At 39.0% G+C, this 16,621-nt stretch overlaps 1 long non-coding RNA gene across 5 annotated transcripts in view; it reads left to right on the forward strand.

The window, feature by feature from the left end:
• The window catches only part of LOC110360754 (uncharacterized), a 222,512-nt gene that overhangs the window by 38,240 nt on the left and 167,651 nt on the right, over positions 1-16,621 (forward strand). For all 5 annotated transcript variants that reach the window (XR_010470407.1, XR_010470408.1, XR_010470406.1 and 2 more), the window contains one exon: positions 15,988-16,057. This is a non-coding gene — a long non-coding RNA (uncharacterized LOC110360754). The remainder of the gene's footprint in view (positions 1-15,987; positions 16,058-16,621) is intronic.

Consider the following 16,621-nt stretch of genomic DNA (forward strand, 5'->3'; position numbering starts at 1 on the left):
AGAAACAAAATAAATTAAAGACGATAGAGATGTAACTCCCAAGTATAATACTTCTTTCACAACTTATCTTGATTATCTATGCATATTTTTATGAAAAGTTTGGATTTGTAGCATACACTACTCTTCATGAGGGTTCTTAGGAATGGGGATGGAAAGAATGCTGAATGAAATAATTTCATTTTATCATTTCCCCTTATGGACAAAATTATGGTATAGCTCTCTGGTTTGGAATGTCTCAATAACACAGAAAAGTCTGAGAATATGGTATTTTCTGTGTGATTACAGTTTGAATGTAAAGGACAACCATTGTCTTGACAGAGTTCAGAATCACTGGAGATGTAGGTATTAATGCTTTCCTTGACATGGTCTAGTATTGACGTGTTCTTAATTTAAAATAGTTTCATACTGCCTTTGCCTTTGAAATTCTTTTTCTATATTGCCCAACTTTGTTTCATTTGGTTCATCTCTGACTTTATGACCTTAATGGCAAACTCCCTGCTTGCTAATTCAAAATATCATTTTCTGGGAAAAAGGGATTGATTTTTGAAAGAGAGGTGATGAAGGGGAGCAAGATGGAGATTAAGGTTTTTATGTTTAAATATTAATATGCTTTTACATTGTATACACTCACATTTGTTTATGTCTAGCTCAGTTACTGAATTAACATATTTAATATTTAATCTAAATAAATTAATACAGTTTGCTACTGAGTAAAAAACAGCTTGTGTTAATCTCTCCCAGATTGAGCTATCATTTTATTTACATTGCCCTTCCTTTTACCCGGTTTATGCTTCTTAGCCACAATAAAGCCAGTTCGTTTTACCTATTTAATCTTTTTTCTCACATTCTTTTTGTGGAATATTTTGTCTCTATTTTCTGGCCATGTTTTTTCTTTAGACATTCAGTCCAGTTCAGAGATTAATGGTTCATTTATTATTATTATACCATTCACATTATTGCTAAAATTATGCACATTTGGCTACTCTGTGAATAGTGCTAATGAGGAGTAAGGGAAAGTAGATGATGACGTTATTCCTGTTCTTCAATAGTATGCAGTTGTCATTTATGCAGCTAAGACATCTATTGTCTCACATCCTCAGCGGACTATCCAGACCTTAAATCTGGTCTTGAAAGTTTTCATGTATTATTCATAGCATCAAGTGGTTGGTTATTCAGGTTGTAATTTACTGTAATCAATTTTCTGGGTCTTACAGATCAAAGAGATTTTTAATTATGAAATACAAGGTTATACATGGAATCTTTTCTCGGAGGAACATTAAACCTCCCTAACTTATTTAAATTCCCTTAGAAGCTATTAAATGTATGAACAGGATTAAGCAGTAGCTCTTCAATTACCAGCATATATTAAAACCATTTTTTTATTGCTTTCTCCTGAGTAAAAGTCCCTTCTCTAGCTATGCCTTTCCAAAACCACCAGGCTTGTGAAATCCTGGAGTGGAAGTTTACCCGTGCTACCACTGCTGATCCAAAGCTGTGTGATAATCCCCATATTTCCTTAGCAGATTTAACTACACAGTGCTGTTCTAGTAGACACTTAAGTGTAACTGACGGTCAGAGTCTTGAAGTCAAGTCAGACACTGTTTATTTTTTTCCCTTGTGAAAGGAGATGGCTGGAATATGAACGTAATGCTTACCCTGAGGATGAGTTTGCTTTCTTTGCAGTAGCACTGGTCTGGATTTCTGAACCTAAGTGGGTGCCAGTGTCTGAGAGGGAACCATTCCTGCTTACCATTCATGACTTATTGTAGCAAAGCTAGTGGAAATACCAGTATTCACAATCCAAAAGCATCCTTTGACAGCTTGTTGTTCTTCCTTGCTGACATGCTTAGTGCCATTGATGTTTTCTCATTTCTTCCTTAGTCACTTGTTTTTTTCCTTCACAGACTACATGTGACATCCACTGCTCCTCCAAATCCTTTCCAGTTTCTCTCAGGCAGTCCCAGCTTCAGCCCTGACAGCTGCATGCAAGACTCTGCCCAGCTCTGTGTGCAGGAGAGGGACATGCAAAGCTTTTGAGAAAAGAATGATCCTACTCCAGCCCTGAGCTTTTCTGGCAGAGAAGAGTTCCCCGTGTTTGATTTCAAAAGGGAAAATATTTTCAAATACAGCACAGTTGTCATGTATGCTACCATTAAAATATTTTGTGGATTCTACTGATATTCTGATTTGAAAACGTGTATTTGACAGATCTGAGTATCACCAGTCACCCACTTTAAACTAATACCATAAAAAATGGCAGACAATTTCCCCACAATTGAAGAATGTAGTAGTGTGGTAGTTTAAGACAAAATGCCCTCAGCTAAGAGCTGCCACCTCTCTGGCAGGAGAAGCTGAAGTAATACGTACTTAGTTTTCAGCTCCTCCAATTTAGATCCTGCAGTGGTTCCATTGACCTCATGCCAGGTGACAATGTGCTCTAGATGCTGGAGGTGACTGAGGCACAGATGTGATCCCTTCTGCAACTTCTGCAAGGGACTGGTGGTAGCATCAAGAGAAAGAGCCATACATTGTAAACAGCTGCAGCTGGAGCCTTCAGAATTTACAGAGGTTTATAATTGGGACCTATCAAAATAGAAGTCAGTGCAGTATCCATCCAAGTCCTCCTCAAGGCCTCCTTAGAGTTACAGCTGGCGAGAGGGGTCAAGGACAGCAAAAAGAACTTTTTCAAATACATAGCAGATAAAACTAATACCAGAGGCAATGTAGGCCCACTGATGAACGGGGTGGGTGCCCTGGTGGCAGAAGATACAGAGAAGGAAGAATTACTGAATGCCTTCTTTGTCTCTGTCTACTCTGCTGGAGGCTGTCCTGGGGAGCCCTGTACCCCTGAGACCCTGGATGAAGCCAGGTCAATGGAGGAGTTTGCTTTAGTCGATGAGGACTGGGTTAGGGAGCAATTAAATAGTCTGGACATCCATAAATCCATGGGTCCAGATGGGATGCATCCGCGGGTGCTGAGGGAGCTGGCTGAAGTCATTGCTGGACTGCTCTCCATCATCTTTGCCAAGTCTTGGGAAACGGGGGAGGTGCCCGAGGATTGGAGGAAAGCAAATGTCACTCCAGTCTTCAAAAAGGGCAAGAAGGACGACCCGGGTAATTATAGACCGGTCAGCCTCACCTCTGTCCCTGGGAAAGTAATGGAACAGCTTCTCCTTGGTGCCATCTCAAGGCACATCAAGGATAAGAGGGTTATTAGGGGCAGTCAGCATGGCTTTACCGAGGGTAAGTCATGCTTGACCAACCTCATAGCCTTTTATGAGAATGTAACAAGGTGGATGGATGATGGCAGAGCGGTGGATGTGGTCTACCTTGACTTCAGTAAAGCCTTTGACACAGTCTCCCACAGCATCCTCACAGATAAGTTGAGGAGGTGTGGTCTAGACAATAGACTAGTGAGGTGGGTTGCAAACTGGCTTAAGGAGAGAAGCCAGAGAGTGGTAGTCAATGGTGCGGAGTCTAGTTGGAGGCCAGTATCTAATGGAGTGCCTCAGGGGTTAGTACTAGGGCCAATATTATTCAATATATTCATTAACGATTTAGATGAGGGAATAGAGTGTACTATCAGCAAGTTTGCTGATGACACCAAGCTGGGAGGTGTGGCTGACACGCCAGAAGGCTGTGCTGCCATCCAGCGGGACCTGGACAGGCTGGAGAGTTGGGCGGGGAATAACCTGATGAAATTTAACAAGGGAAAGTGTAGAGTCCTGCATCTGGGCAGGAACAACCCCAGGTTCCACTATAGGTTGGGAAATTACATATTAGAGAGCAGTGTAGAGGAAAGGGACCTGGGGGTCCTGGTGGACAACAGGATGACCATGAGCCAGCACTGTGCCCTTGTGGCCAGGAAGGCCAATGGCATCCTGGGGTGTATTAGAAGGGGGGTGGCTAGTAGATCGAGAGAGGTCCTCCTTCCCCTCTACTCTGCCCTGATGAGACCACATCTGGAATATTGTGTCCAGTTCTGGGCCCCTCAGTTCAAGAAGGACAGGGAACTGCTGGAGAGGATCCAGCGTAGAGCAACGAAGATGATTAAGGGAGCGGAGCACCTCCCTTATGAAGAAAGGCTGAGTGAGCTGGGTCTCTTTAGTTTGGAGAAGAGGAGACTAAGGGGTGACCTCATTAATGTTTATAAATATATAAAGGGTGAGTGCTATGAGGATGGAGCCAGGCTCTTCTCGGTGGCAAACAATGATAGGACAAGGGGTAATGGGATCAAGCTGGAACACAAGAGGTTCCGCTTAAATTTGAGAGAAAACTTCTTCTCAGTGAGGGTGACAGAGCACTGGAACAGGCTGCCCAGGGAGGTTGTGGAGTCTCCTTCTCTGGAGACATTCAAAACCCACCTGGACATGTTGCTGTGCGACCTCACTTAGGTGTTCCTGCACCAGCAGGGGGATTGGACTAGATGATCTTTTGAGGTCCCTTCCAATCCCAAACATACTGTGATACTGTGATACTGTGAAGTCACTACTGTCATTATTATCTTGTGCTTTTAGGATTATTATAAATTAATACAAGTGGCATATTGGATAAAGTGTGAATATACTCAAGTCAGATTTGACCTTCCCATTATATATTATGGAATGTATTGGGTATTTTAAGATTCTTTGGATAAGATTCTGAAGCTGGCACCATGATCTACTAACTAAGTTGTCTTTTCAGTCCATATGCACATACATATTTAGAAAGTGTGCTGATGACACAAAACTTGGAGAAGTCGATACTGCAGAAAGCTGTGCTGTCATTCATTGAGATCTGGATGAGCTGGAGGACTGGGCAGAGAAGAACACGATGAAGTTCAACAAGGGCAAGTGTGGGGTCCTGCACCTGGGGAGGAATAACCTCAGGTACCAGTGAAGCTTAGGGGTTGACCTGCTGGAAAGCAGCATTGTAGAGAAGGATCCAGGAGTCCTGGTGCACAACAAATTGACCATGAGCCAGCAATGTGCCCATTTGGCCAAGAAAGCCAATGGTATCCTGAGGTGCATTAGGAAAAGTGTGACCAGCAGGTAGAGGGAGGTTATCCTCCCCCTCTACTCTGCCCTGGTGAGGCCACATCTGGAGTACTGTGTCCAGTTCTTGGATGCCCAGTTTAAGAAAGACAAGGAATTACTGGGGGGAATCCAGCAAAGGGATATAAAGATGATTGGGGTGTGGAACATCTTCCTTGTAAGGAAAGAGCTGGGTCTGTTCAGCCTGGAGAAGAGAAGGCTAAGAGGGGATCTTATTTACGTCTATAAATATCTCAAGGGTGGGTGTCAAGAGGATGGGACCAGACTCTTTTCGGTGGTGCCCAATGATAGGATCAGGGGAAATGAGCACAGGCTGAAGCACAGGAGGTTCCATCTGAATATGAGGAAAAACTTCTTTACTTTGGGGGTGCCAGAGCACTGGAACAGGCTGTCCAGAGAGATTATGGAGTCTCCTTCTCTGGAGACTCTCAAAACCCAACTGGGCACATTCCTGTGCAACCTGCTCTGGGCAAACCTGCTTTAGCAGGTGGATTGGACTAGAACATTCTCCAGAGGTCCCTTCCAACCCTAACCATTGTGTGATTCTGTGATATATGTGCATACATGTATGTTTATATACAGGCAGATGCAAATACTTGGTCAGAATATGAATGACCTTGTAACTTCAAGACAGAATTAGAGTAATAAGCAGAATACTTGTAATTTCTTTTGCCCAGTGAAGATTATGTAAAATTGCTTTTCAGAGACTGATTAGCAGCAAAGTACAGTGCAGTAGGAGGTCACAGAGGTTGAGTCTCCTCCCAGAAATCACTCAGCATTGAAGGAAGTCTAAATGAGTTGAGCACTAATGCTACAAAATCTCTTGGCTGGCCAGCTGTCTGGGAAAGTGTAAGAACTGGTACTTGTCTGAGATTGGCTTGAAAATGGAATTGAGAGCCCAGTGTTACGCACTTAAAAGAAGGAGAAAATAGATGTTCAGTCAGGGGCAAAGTAGAATTAAATTTACTTGCCTACAATTCCTTTAAAATATGTTTTGGTTATGGAAAAAGGAAGATGGCAGTGGAAATTGATTAAAACAACAAAAACAACCCACCAAGCACCCACATATCTTTAAAACAAAGGAATAAAAAGGAAATAAAGCCCCACAGAAGACAGTGGAGTAATGAGATATCTAATGTTGTAACACCTGCTTTGGCTTGGCTTTCAGTGAAATGCCTCATGGTTTGGCTATATCTGAAGCACAACACCAGGGCAAGTATCTTGAAGTACCTCTACTGAGCAATGAGACTGGATATAAAACTGTGTACTAGAGGAAAATAACCTCAAGAAACCTACAAAAGGGTTTTTGAAGATACCTATGAGACTTATGCAGACAAATCTCATGGATATTTAATGTCTCATTTGGAGTCACATAGGCAGCCTCAGGAAATACGGCTGAGATGTCTCCCAGACAAGAGTTCCTATGGCAAAACAGAATAAAAATGTTCCTGAAATCATACTTTCAGAGAGACACATAATGCACTACCTTCCTGCATCTACTCAGCTAGTTTACTGGAAACAACAACAACAAATTAAAAATAATGTAGCAAAATTCCATCAGGTATGGAGTGGAGAGGATGAGATGACTGTGTGTGCAGCTGAACTCAAGCAATGGCTTTCTGCCTTCATAAGGAAGAGTTTCTTCTCTCCCAGTTTGGTGGCCACATCCTTACACTGAATCTGATCTCACCGGTCCCTTTTCTCACCTGATCTAACTCATTAAGACAGCAATAAGTATTTCAGGGTATTTGAGTGGCGTTTCTATTTCTATTTTACTTACATTCTGGTAAGTCAACTTGGCTTGGAGGAAGGAAAGAAGAAATATTTAGTGGTTTGGACCTGACAACTTCCAGAGGTCCCTTCCAAACATCCTGTGATTCTGGGAAGGAGAGGTGAATTTGATGCAGGAAGTATACTTGGATATAAGGACGGGAGACAAAAACTGTGGGGAGGAGGTAGAGCAGGACTTTTTCTTTCAGCATCAGTGAACTGGTATGTGGACTTCTGTTTCTTGAAATGGTACTTAATGAGAATGTGTATCCTCACACCTCCTTGTTTTTCTACTTCCTTGTCCCTGTTTGTATCAGCTGAGACTGGAGGCTCTTCACAGCATAGATCTTGTTACTCAGTCTGTCTGCAAACTGCCTACCATGGTGCTGGGGCTACAGGACTATTTACGAACAGTAGTAATATACCTGTCACACGTTCCAGTAAATGCTCACTTTATCTTCTGCCATGATTTGCTAGTTGTTTTGCTTTTTATTTTATTTATTTTTTTTAGGGTTTTATTCAAACTTTCCTTTTTTTGGCCAGCAGCTGCACTTTGAAACAGTTGACATTTTGATACAATATCATTTTAATCCTTATCTTTATTATAACTATTAAATATTTCCTCATAGCTTCTGTGTCTCAGCATACAAAGAGAATGATTTGTTCTCCAAGCCTTTTCCAGTTTGCAGCAGTTGGCAGAAAGCTGACCTCTATACACTGACCATGTTCTCTTGGGTATTTGAATCCAATAACATTGAATTTCAAAGGGAATTTGTTAACTTCCTTTCCCTCTCTCACCTTGAAAATTGTGCTGCTGCTGTTTTACCATAAATGCCTTCAGATAGGCAAGGCGACCTGCCTCACTTTCATCTCGTCCCTTGAACCAAATGACCCTTGGTTTAGCCTTTGCTAGGTCTGACAATGGTAAGGTAGTTGGGCAAAAGGCATACTGCTTAATACATAGCACATTTTAATGATCTGTTATCCCTGGTGTGCCCTAGAAACTCTGCTGAATTTGTGAGACTCTCTGTGCTGTCTTTATTGCAGTAAGCAGTGAGGTTCTTTGTTTTCTGCCTTTAGCCATGTAGTAAAGAGAGTTCAGAGTGCATTTTCCTGCTCCATACTGAGAGGTTTTAGGTACAGAATTAATAACTATGCTAAAAGCCTGTCTGGCCAGTATTTGCCCAGCACTGGCTTAAATAATGAAACTATTACAAAGCACATTCCTCTTGCCACCCATTTCCAACACTGTTTCCCACACCCATTAAAAGGTTAGAGAGTAGGGAAATAAGAACAAAGTAATGTCTTAATGCTTTTCATGCTTTCCTTACATCCTTAAAGAATAAGTACTGTGGGGTATGAAAGGGAACATCAGCCAAGGTTGGTGTCCAGTCTGTGAACTCAGGGGGTATGCCTTATACTTTGGGGTATGTCCTTTTTCTACAAATGTACATTTCCTATATTCATAGTGGTAAGAGCAAAGACTTGTTCACAAAGTCTTCCCTACAGACAGTGCTAGTGATGATACGTTTCTGTATCTTTTCCTTTTGCCTTTCCTTTGCCTTTCTTTACATCTCTCCTTTGGTGCTAAAATCAAAGTTAAAATCAGGTGATTTTAGCTGCTGGTTCTTATAGAAAGAGAGAACAAGAGAGAACACTCCTGGAGTATGAATGGGTAAAATGTGGGTAACTGGTGACCTGAGACAACACACAGAGCAATAAACACTTTTTTAAAGTATACACGCAACCATTCTTACCTTATCTTTGTGTAACAGTAACATCTGTGAAGGCTTACAAAAACATTAAAAGCTGGCTAGAAGAAAACGCATTGGAAATTCTCCTTTCTCCTCCCTTCTCAGTACTCTACAGGACTGCATGAGAAGTGCCTAGGTTGAAGCCCATGTGATGATAACAAAATGGGACCAATGTGTACAACGAAATGCATGTAATGCTGAAAACACTCTTTAAGGAAGAAAATGGCATCTATTTTTATGGTTACTTGCATACCAGCACTCAGTAGTGTTGTATGTTTCATTAACATGAATTTTTGTACAAATATTCCACACAAAGCCACTATCACACCACTAACTTGGAAATTTAACTTTGCATCAAGGTAGGAAAGGTTGATGTGGAACTAATAGACTCTCTCTGATACAGATGTGGAACTAATGGTCTCTCTCTGAGACAGAAGTCCTCAGCAAGAGATATAAATACGTTCCTTTCAGGCATGCCTGGCTGAGCATGTATGAAAGAGCTCGTTAGAGACAGATGCTGTGAGTAAGGTGCATGTAGGCAGGGTTACATGAGATGAAAGTGGAATGCCTAGTTGTGAAGAGAGAGGCAGAGAAAGCACTCCCCATAAGGGTGCTCTCAAAACATCCTGTTTAAATATTTCTACTACCTAAAGGTGAATCCTATGCTACAGTGGAGGAGTGACTGTTGCACATGTAGCTTTGCAGCTTTTTCTGGTTAAAGAGGCTGATGATTGCATTGGCAACAGCACAGGGTTCTAAATATAAGCCTATGGAAATGTTTGATTATATGCAGGGAGAGGCAGAAGAAAGCCCATGGGGCCGAATCCTCACTGAAGTTATTGACTGAACAAACCAGTTCAAAATTAGCCTGGGTATATCCCCAGGTTGCAATCAGAACTTCTATCAGCTGCAGTGTTGGATAGTACAAAACTTACTAAGCATGAGTGGCTAGTGAAAGTGTCCACAGAAGTACAGTCTTTATTTAAGGAGAAAAAATAGATTTTAAAGTACAAATCAAATGTAAACAAGATAATATTGATAAGGGAGGATTACTAAAGGGAAAAAAAATCCATCTACAAAATGGAACAAAAAACCCACTGACCTGTACGAGAGCAGCAATAGCTCTTATATGCTCTCATTTGTTGAAATGAAAAGGCCTACACATCAGAACATGCTGGTAGCAAACAGGTAATTGTTTCTTGCCATAAACTAATGCAAGTACAATAAGAGAAACTTGGAGGTTTTGTAGTTGTTTATTTTTAAATGTTTTTGTTCTGTTCCACTCAGTCGATGAATGTTTACTGTTTGGGTGAAGATACACTGAATCCAGTGGAATAATAGTAAGCTACAAATTATTTTTATAAAAGCAACAGCTCATACTTCCAGTTTAAATCGTACCTCTGCTCCTAGAGCCGGGAATTTTGCTAGCTAGGTGTGCATCAATGCCCCCTACCGTTAAGCAGAGAGACACAAGGGGAATGGACTATGTGCCTCTTAAGCAGTTCCAGCAGATACCATACTTCCAGTCTATTACACAGTTTCAATTACGTTATGCTCTCTTGAAACATTGTATTGTACATGAATATTTAGAGGAGAAGTAACTTAAGCTGTTAACAAGTGTATTTCTGTAATGAAAAATAAAAACTGAACATACTTTTTAAGCTGGTGCAAATGCTAATTTGACTTTACACCTAATTTTTAGTATAAATACTAATTTGATTCAGAAAAAGTCAGCCAGTAGTGGGATAAAGCTGTTCTGAGCACCTCAAAGCACTTCCTGGAAATGCTAGTAAATGCTTCTTCAGAAGGTATGCAGCCTTCTTAGAAATTACATCAGAGCTCTGATGAATTAACATTGTCTTTTGCCTGCCAGAAAGACTCTCACAAACGGTATTGAGAAGAATGGTAAGATGTAGGTCAGCTTGGCAAATAAATAGCCTGACTTACCCACAGGCCTTGATTTGCTGGCATTTTGTGATTCTAGGCCAGCTTTCTACCAAATCTGCTCATCCCATATCATATTTAATCCATACTCTTTTTTGTAGCCTGTCGAAGATTTATTTGATATACTGTGCATATAAAAACTAATATTCCAGTGCTGAATTTTTTTAGTAGCTAGTTTAACTTGATTCACTGTGACATTCCCGTGTGTAATGACATCTTAGCTACCAGTTTCACATCATTAATTTTTGATATTGCTCTGTACTGTGACAACAGGTCTAAATTAAAACTTGTTTTAAAATGTACAAACTGACATTTCTCACGGTCATTTATTTCATGAAGTAATAGATATTGTAGGCATGAATGAAATATCTTTCCAACTTCTGTGTTTTGCTAACCATCTTTTTGGAGCAATAACTATTGGATAAACAGAAACAAAATTGATGTGAGGACCTCTTTTTCACTGTCCAGCCCAAGACAACATTTCAAAAGCATCAGGAGTTGTGAAAAGATTTTTTATCTTTCATTGAAGAATTCTACTGAATGTGACCTTACATCATCCACTTAAGCAGATGGCTAGAAAGTGTGTTCCAAAAGTCTTTCCACAGGAATTTAGGCAGCCACAGGCTTAGGAATTTAATCTAAAGTGTTTAGGATTAACTGCAAAAAATAATCATGATCATTTTATCCAGTGAATAATGGATTTCTTTAATCTGATTTGAAAACTGGATGCAAAAATGCTACTTGCTGTATTTTTACATACAGCAAAAATAGATTGTAGGAAAAGTGTTCTGTGTGTTTTCACCTTTGCTATTCTGGTTTCACAGTTTACCGTATTATTTTGGGTGCATATTTGTTCAAAGGAAACCACAACTTCCTGCTTCCTTTATATTTCAGCAGTACAGCTATCTAACAGCTCTTTGCTCCTTTTTTGCAGTGGAACATGCATTTGGTTTGTTAGCAGATGGTCTTTTTTTCTCTACAGTGCTAATCAAACTTCGATACATTTGGATTTGCACAAGGGAAAAGCTGACGAGGCTGACTGAGCGCATCTGCTTAGCTGTTTCTTGCAGTTCCTGAGAAATGACTCAATATTCACTTAAGGCTGAAATGCTGGACTTAGAGAGCCAATATGGTGGCAAAAATGTCAGCTTCTGTAATCAACTAGAGTAGAACAGCTGCTCTTGCATCTCAAAATAACAGATTGATGGCACCAACTCATTTTTATTGATGAATTGCAACATTACCATTTAGCAGCATCTGAGCAACATCCTATTTTTGAAATACCCATGTAACCAAGGAATTCCATTTGGCTTTACTGAAGTGGGCTATTTTATAAACAAGACCATCTCAAGTCTTGTTCTTCAAACCTTGTGTATCTCTTCAAACCTTGTTTTGATATGTGTGGAAGTTTTGCATATAGAAGAACTGAGGGTCAAATCCAACTCTTAACACAGGATTTGCTTCAGCAATGAGAACAAGCATGAAGGCTGCTCTAGTAGTCTTTCCATGTGAATAAATGCTGATTTTGATTGTTTTGTTTTGTTTTGCTTTGCTTTTTTCTCCTTTTTTTCTTTTCTTTTCTTTTTTTTTTTTTTTTTAAAGAAAAAATAAATATATATGCATTTTTTTAAACTTATCCCTGGAAGTTGAGGGTGGAAAAAACGTACGTCTTACCTTTCTGGTAGTCTCTCCTTGGTGCTCTTGTCAGTAACATATAGTATCTCAGTTGCTAACAGCAGGTCTCTCTTTTGCAAACTAGACTTCTCACTGCATCCTGGTATTGTGTCTGATATAGATTATCTAATACTCATTTTTTTTTTTTTCCTTGAAGTGGTATAGATAAAATCAGTTAAATAGAGAAACTGTTACCATTTCAGGCAATATATTTCCTTAATTGCACTGTGCTACTGTTACTTCATCTGGCATTTTTTGGAAGATAGTGTACTTTAATTTCTGACCATTAGTCAGAGATTCAGTAGCTCGGCAAGGGAGAATAATCCTTTCTATACATTGTATTTGTGATGTTTCTCTTTTATCACTTGTGAGACATCAGTTTGTGTCTCGTGTGATACCAGGACAAAATCCAGCTTTCCTTATAGTGATTATATATATTGATGGATCTAAAGCTACAGGATTTAGGTTATGGAATATCCCAATAGTATCAGTGGAAAAATAAAACTAAAAAAATGTTGTGTTTTTGCTAGCATGAAACATAAAATTTGAAGTTAAGGGACAGAGGTGAAGCAGCTATGTTATCTAGAGCCTATGGCAAGTGAGCATTCCTTTGCTGCTTGATTTCAAGCATTTCAATATTTGGCTGTTATACATCAATGGTGACAGATAATTTTCCATGATATACTGTTTTTTAAATATGTGTCATAATATCTGTGTCAGACTGTCAGATATGAGCTAATTTTATTATTCATGTGTATCTCTTCTTGTTTATAATGTCCAGACTGATCCATTTCCACAGTAGAGAAAATCGGAAAGTTCACAATTCAAAAAATGATTGAAGTTTGAGCAAAGTGGATTTCTCTGGCTGAACTGGAGCAGACAATCGCAACTTTTGTCACATCACTATAGAATTGTACTATACAGTGAGAGTCCCTTAGATGATGTATAACTTATGTTTTTACTTTCTCACTATATTATTTGTGGATAATTATGTCATGCATAGCTGGTATCTTCTTGGAAATGGAGACCATGTGCTTTGGTTTATGAAGAAATTATGAGATTGTATTTGTTAGAATCTGACTGTATGTACAATAATCTTAATGTGAGTGGGTGCAGCAGTCTTAAAGGATGTAGAAATAACCTATATACCCTCAGCTTTGCTAGAGAAATACAAAATGACCATATAAACAGGAACTTGAATGCCCTTGTAACTATCTGTAAAGAAATTATGTTGCCTTCATTTAACAGACGAGAGAAATTGATATGAAGCCTCATGCAGGAAAATGCTAAAGAAAGTATCTATCTTAAAGCAGCTTTCTGAGCTTGTCTTTCAAGAGCTTAGGCTGTAATTGGCTGAAAATCTATAGCATTGCTGCCTGTTGAAGCACATTTCCTGATCACATTTATACACTATAATCACAGGACTTTCCTAACTTAGTAGAAGTTGGTTGTCTCTATATCTACAATTAGTTAACCTGACTAATCCTGAGGTATATGGAACCAGAAGTGAGCACGTGCCATTATACCTGTAGCACCTCCAGTATTTGAACAGATCCTTACATCAGAATTTCAGAAATTGTGTAAGAAAAGTCCAAGAGGATAAAGACATGTTGTCTGTTCAGTTCTGTATCAAATATCCTTTCAGGACAGCAGAGAGAAAAACTATTTTTGATTGAAACATTGGCCTGTCAAACAAACTATGACTTTGAGGGTCAGGGAAACGTCACCTTATCTGTAATATGGCAGTTGCACATGTATTTTATTGTTTCTGATATTAAATTAGAAGGTATGTGGAAGGATAAAAGTGGCATTATGTAAAAAGGTCAAGGATGGCATTATGTAAAAAGGTCAAGGACAGTGATCTGCTCAACGAGCATTTTTTTTGCAGTAATTCCTCTCATAAATTTGCGAAAAGGCAAATGATATAATTTATCTGTAGTATAGTGTAAGTGGCTTTATACAAAACATTTTAAAACTTTGAGGAACATGCTACAGCTAAATCCACAATGAATATATTTATGATCATGAATATGTAATTAGCAGCTGAAATGGGACTTCAGGAGTACTGTTGTGAATGTTTAAAAGCATTCACGTCACATAAAAAAGTGCGTATCTTTCTATACTAATCTTTTATTCCAATAAGCAGCTTTGAAGGGCTGTGGGGAAGGCAGCAATTGTGTATAACTAACAAGAGAATCTACTATTGCCCAGAGGCATAGTGTGAAGAAAGAGTGGATATGACAAACAACAACTGAGAACTCACTAGCAATAAGGATCAGCTCCTTAAAACACTATTTCTTATCCCCCATCACATAAGTGACTGGGGTAGTGGGATGACTTTCTGCTGGTAACTAGAGATTGTCAAGACCCTGTGTTTTAGAAACTTCACAGCTCTTAAAGCAGTGAAGCTGGAATGCAAACCAAGGCTCTCATCTAGGCTTATGCATACAAACCTACAATTACGACATTTCTATTTACCAAGAAGAACCAGAAGCTCATATCGGTTGTATCCCATTTTTAATTACTTATCCTAATTTTATTCAGTTCATACTTTGGGGTGTTAAGCAGTTAATAACATCTTAATTCCTCTAGCTGGACATCCATAAAATAATGTGCAGTTCCTGACCATGTGGGAAAACCTCAGAATAAGTGACCTCCCTATTTACTTGACAAGAAATGCAAGGATGGAATCCAATATTTTTCTGCAGTCTCACCTTGGGATTACCACCTTTATCTGCAATACCTTTCCTTACTATATCCATACCTCTATGCAACAGTAGGATAAAAGTCCTGTGGACAAAAGCCTCCAACATTTTGTGATATTGCTTCATATCCAAAACTGATCAGGAAAAGTACTTATGTCATCACATGTTTAAAGTCAGATAAATTAGTACAGGATGGATTTTTCATCCAGTTGAACACGGGAGGAAGCATAGCTGGGAGACGTGTCAGCTTAGTGTGGGAGAGAAATCCAGGAGCACTTCTAAACTCTGGGTTTGCAGAGTGGTTTACTTCACAACGGCTGAAATGCTCCAACATGTGTTGTTCTCTATCTACTGGCTAAACTTTATTCTTCTCCTTCAAATGGATGTCTCTCATCCATGGCTTGATCTGACCCTGGCACCAATAGTGCTGTGTGAGGAGGAATAGTGAAGAGCTATTTTTGAATACTGCAGGATCTAAAGTCCTTTTCCATCTGGGCCATTTTCCTCATGGTAATGTATAACTCTGCTTGTGCTTCCCAAGGCCATTTATTGTTTTATGTCCCATTCCCATATAAACCTTTCTCATACAAAGAGTTTCACACTGTATCAGGAGCAACTTACTCTAAATTGAATAATTTAATTACCTCCCTGCAGCTGTCACAGGCCATTTGGAGCACATCTTTTAAGAGGAGCAATGGCAGGATAATTCTTGTGGCAACTTTCTTCGCTGATACCACTCACTTGTCTGGTGGTCTGGGTTTGTGCGTTCTCTCTTGGCTGCACGTGTGTGTGGCTTTTGGCATCCATAGGTGTTACTTCAATGAGATGTACCTAGTTTTTAAATAGCTGAAATGTTTATGTATGTATATTTTGTGCTGAAACTGCTGAATTCTCTGTAATGATTTTAATAGAATGACAGGAAAGTGCTTCTAGCATTCAATTCAAGAGAACATTTTAGCATTTGATAAACTCTGTGTACATGCTTAAGACCTGGTGTGAATGGGAATGAAAGCAAGTAGTTTAATAAAATAGAAACATGCAAGAAAATGGTATGGTGTGACTGGTACTACATTCAGCTAATTGCTGTGTGCTTTGTTATTTATACAGAATGAAATACTGCCCCACCGATGAATGTGAAAACATAGATATGTTGGGGACTGTGTCTTGGCTCATTCAGGTAAGTTACCTGGAATTAAGTTTTTTATCTTCAAAATCTACATTTATGTGTTTTGTTATCTTTTTGTTCAGCAAATGTTCTGATTATATTCCTGTGTACTTCTTGGTAATATTTAACTATAGGTATGTCTCTGATCTATGAATTAATTTGTATTATGACATAATATATTCCTATATCTCCAGATTACTTGCACAGTTCTTAGAAAAATTTTTTGGTTTTTGTTTACAAAACATTTATTTATTTATTTATTTATTATGACACCTAATATCTGTATTTAAACATTTTTACTAATATGATCTCATCTAAGAGATTCTAGGATGACCATGACTTGCTTAAAAAAAAAAAGTGTAAAAAAAAAGGTTTTGTTTCTAAAAGCATCCTTAAATTAAACTAAAATAATTGTCTTAAAATGCCTCTACATTTTAATGGTATTTGTACTACTACATTTTAATATTTTAAAATCTTCAGTTTTTCTTTGCTTTATCAATCACACTGTTACTTTCTATATTATGCAAATGACTGTGTAACTTTCACACTTCAATGACTTTGGTTTACCCTTAAAAT

Source organism: Columba livia, chromosome 2, assembly GCF_036013475.1.
Source record: "Columba livia isolate bColLiv1 breed racing homer chromosome 2, bColLiv1.pat.W.v2, whole genome shotgun sequence".
In the NCBI taxonomy this organism is placed as follows: Eukaryota; Metazoa; Chordata; class Aves; order Columbiformes; family Columbidae; genus Columba; species Columba livia.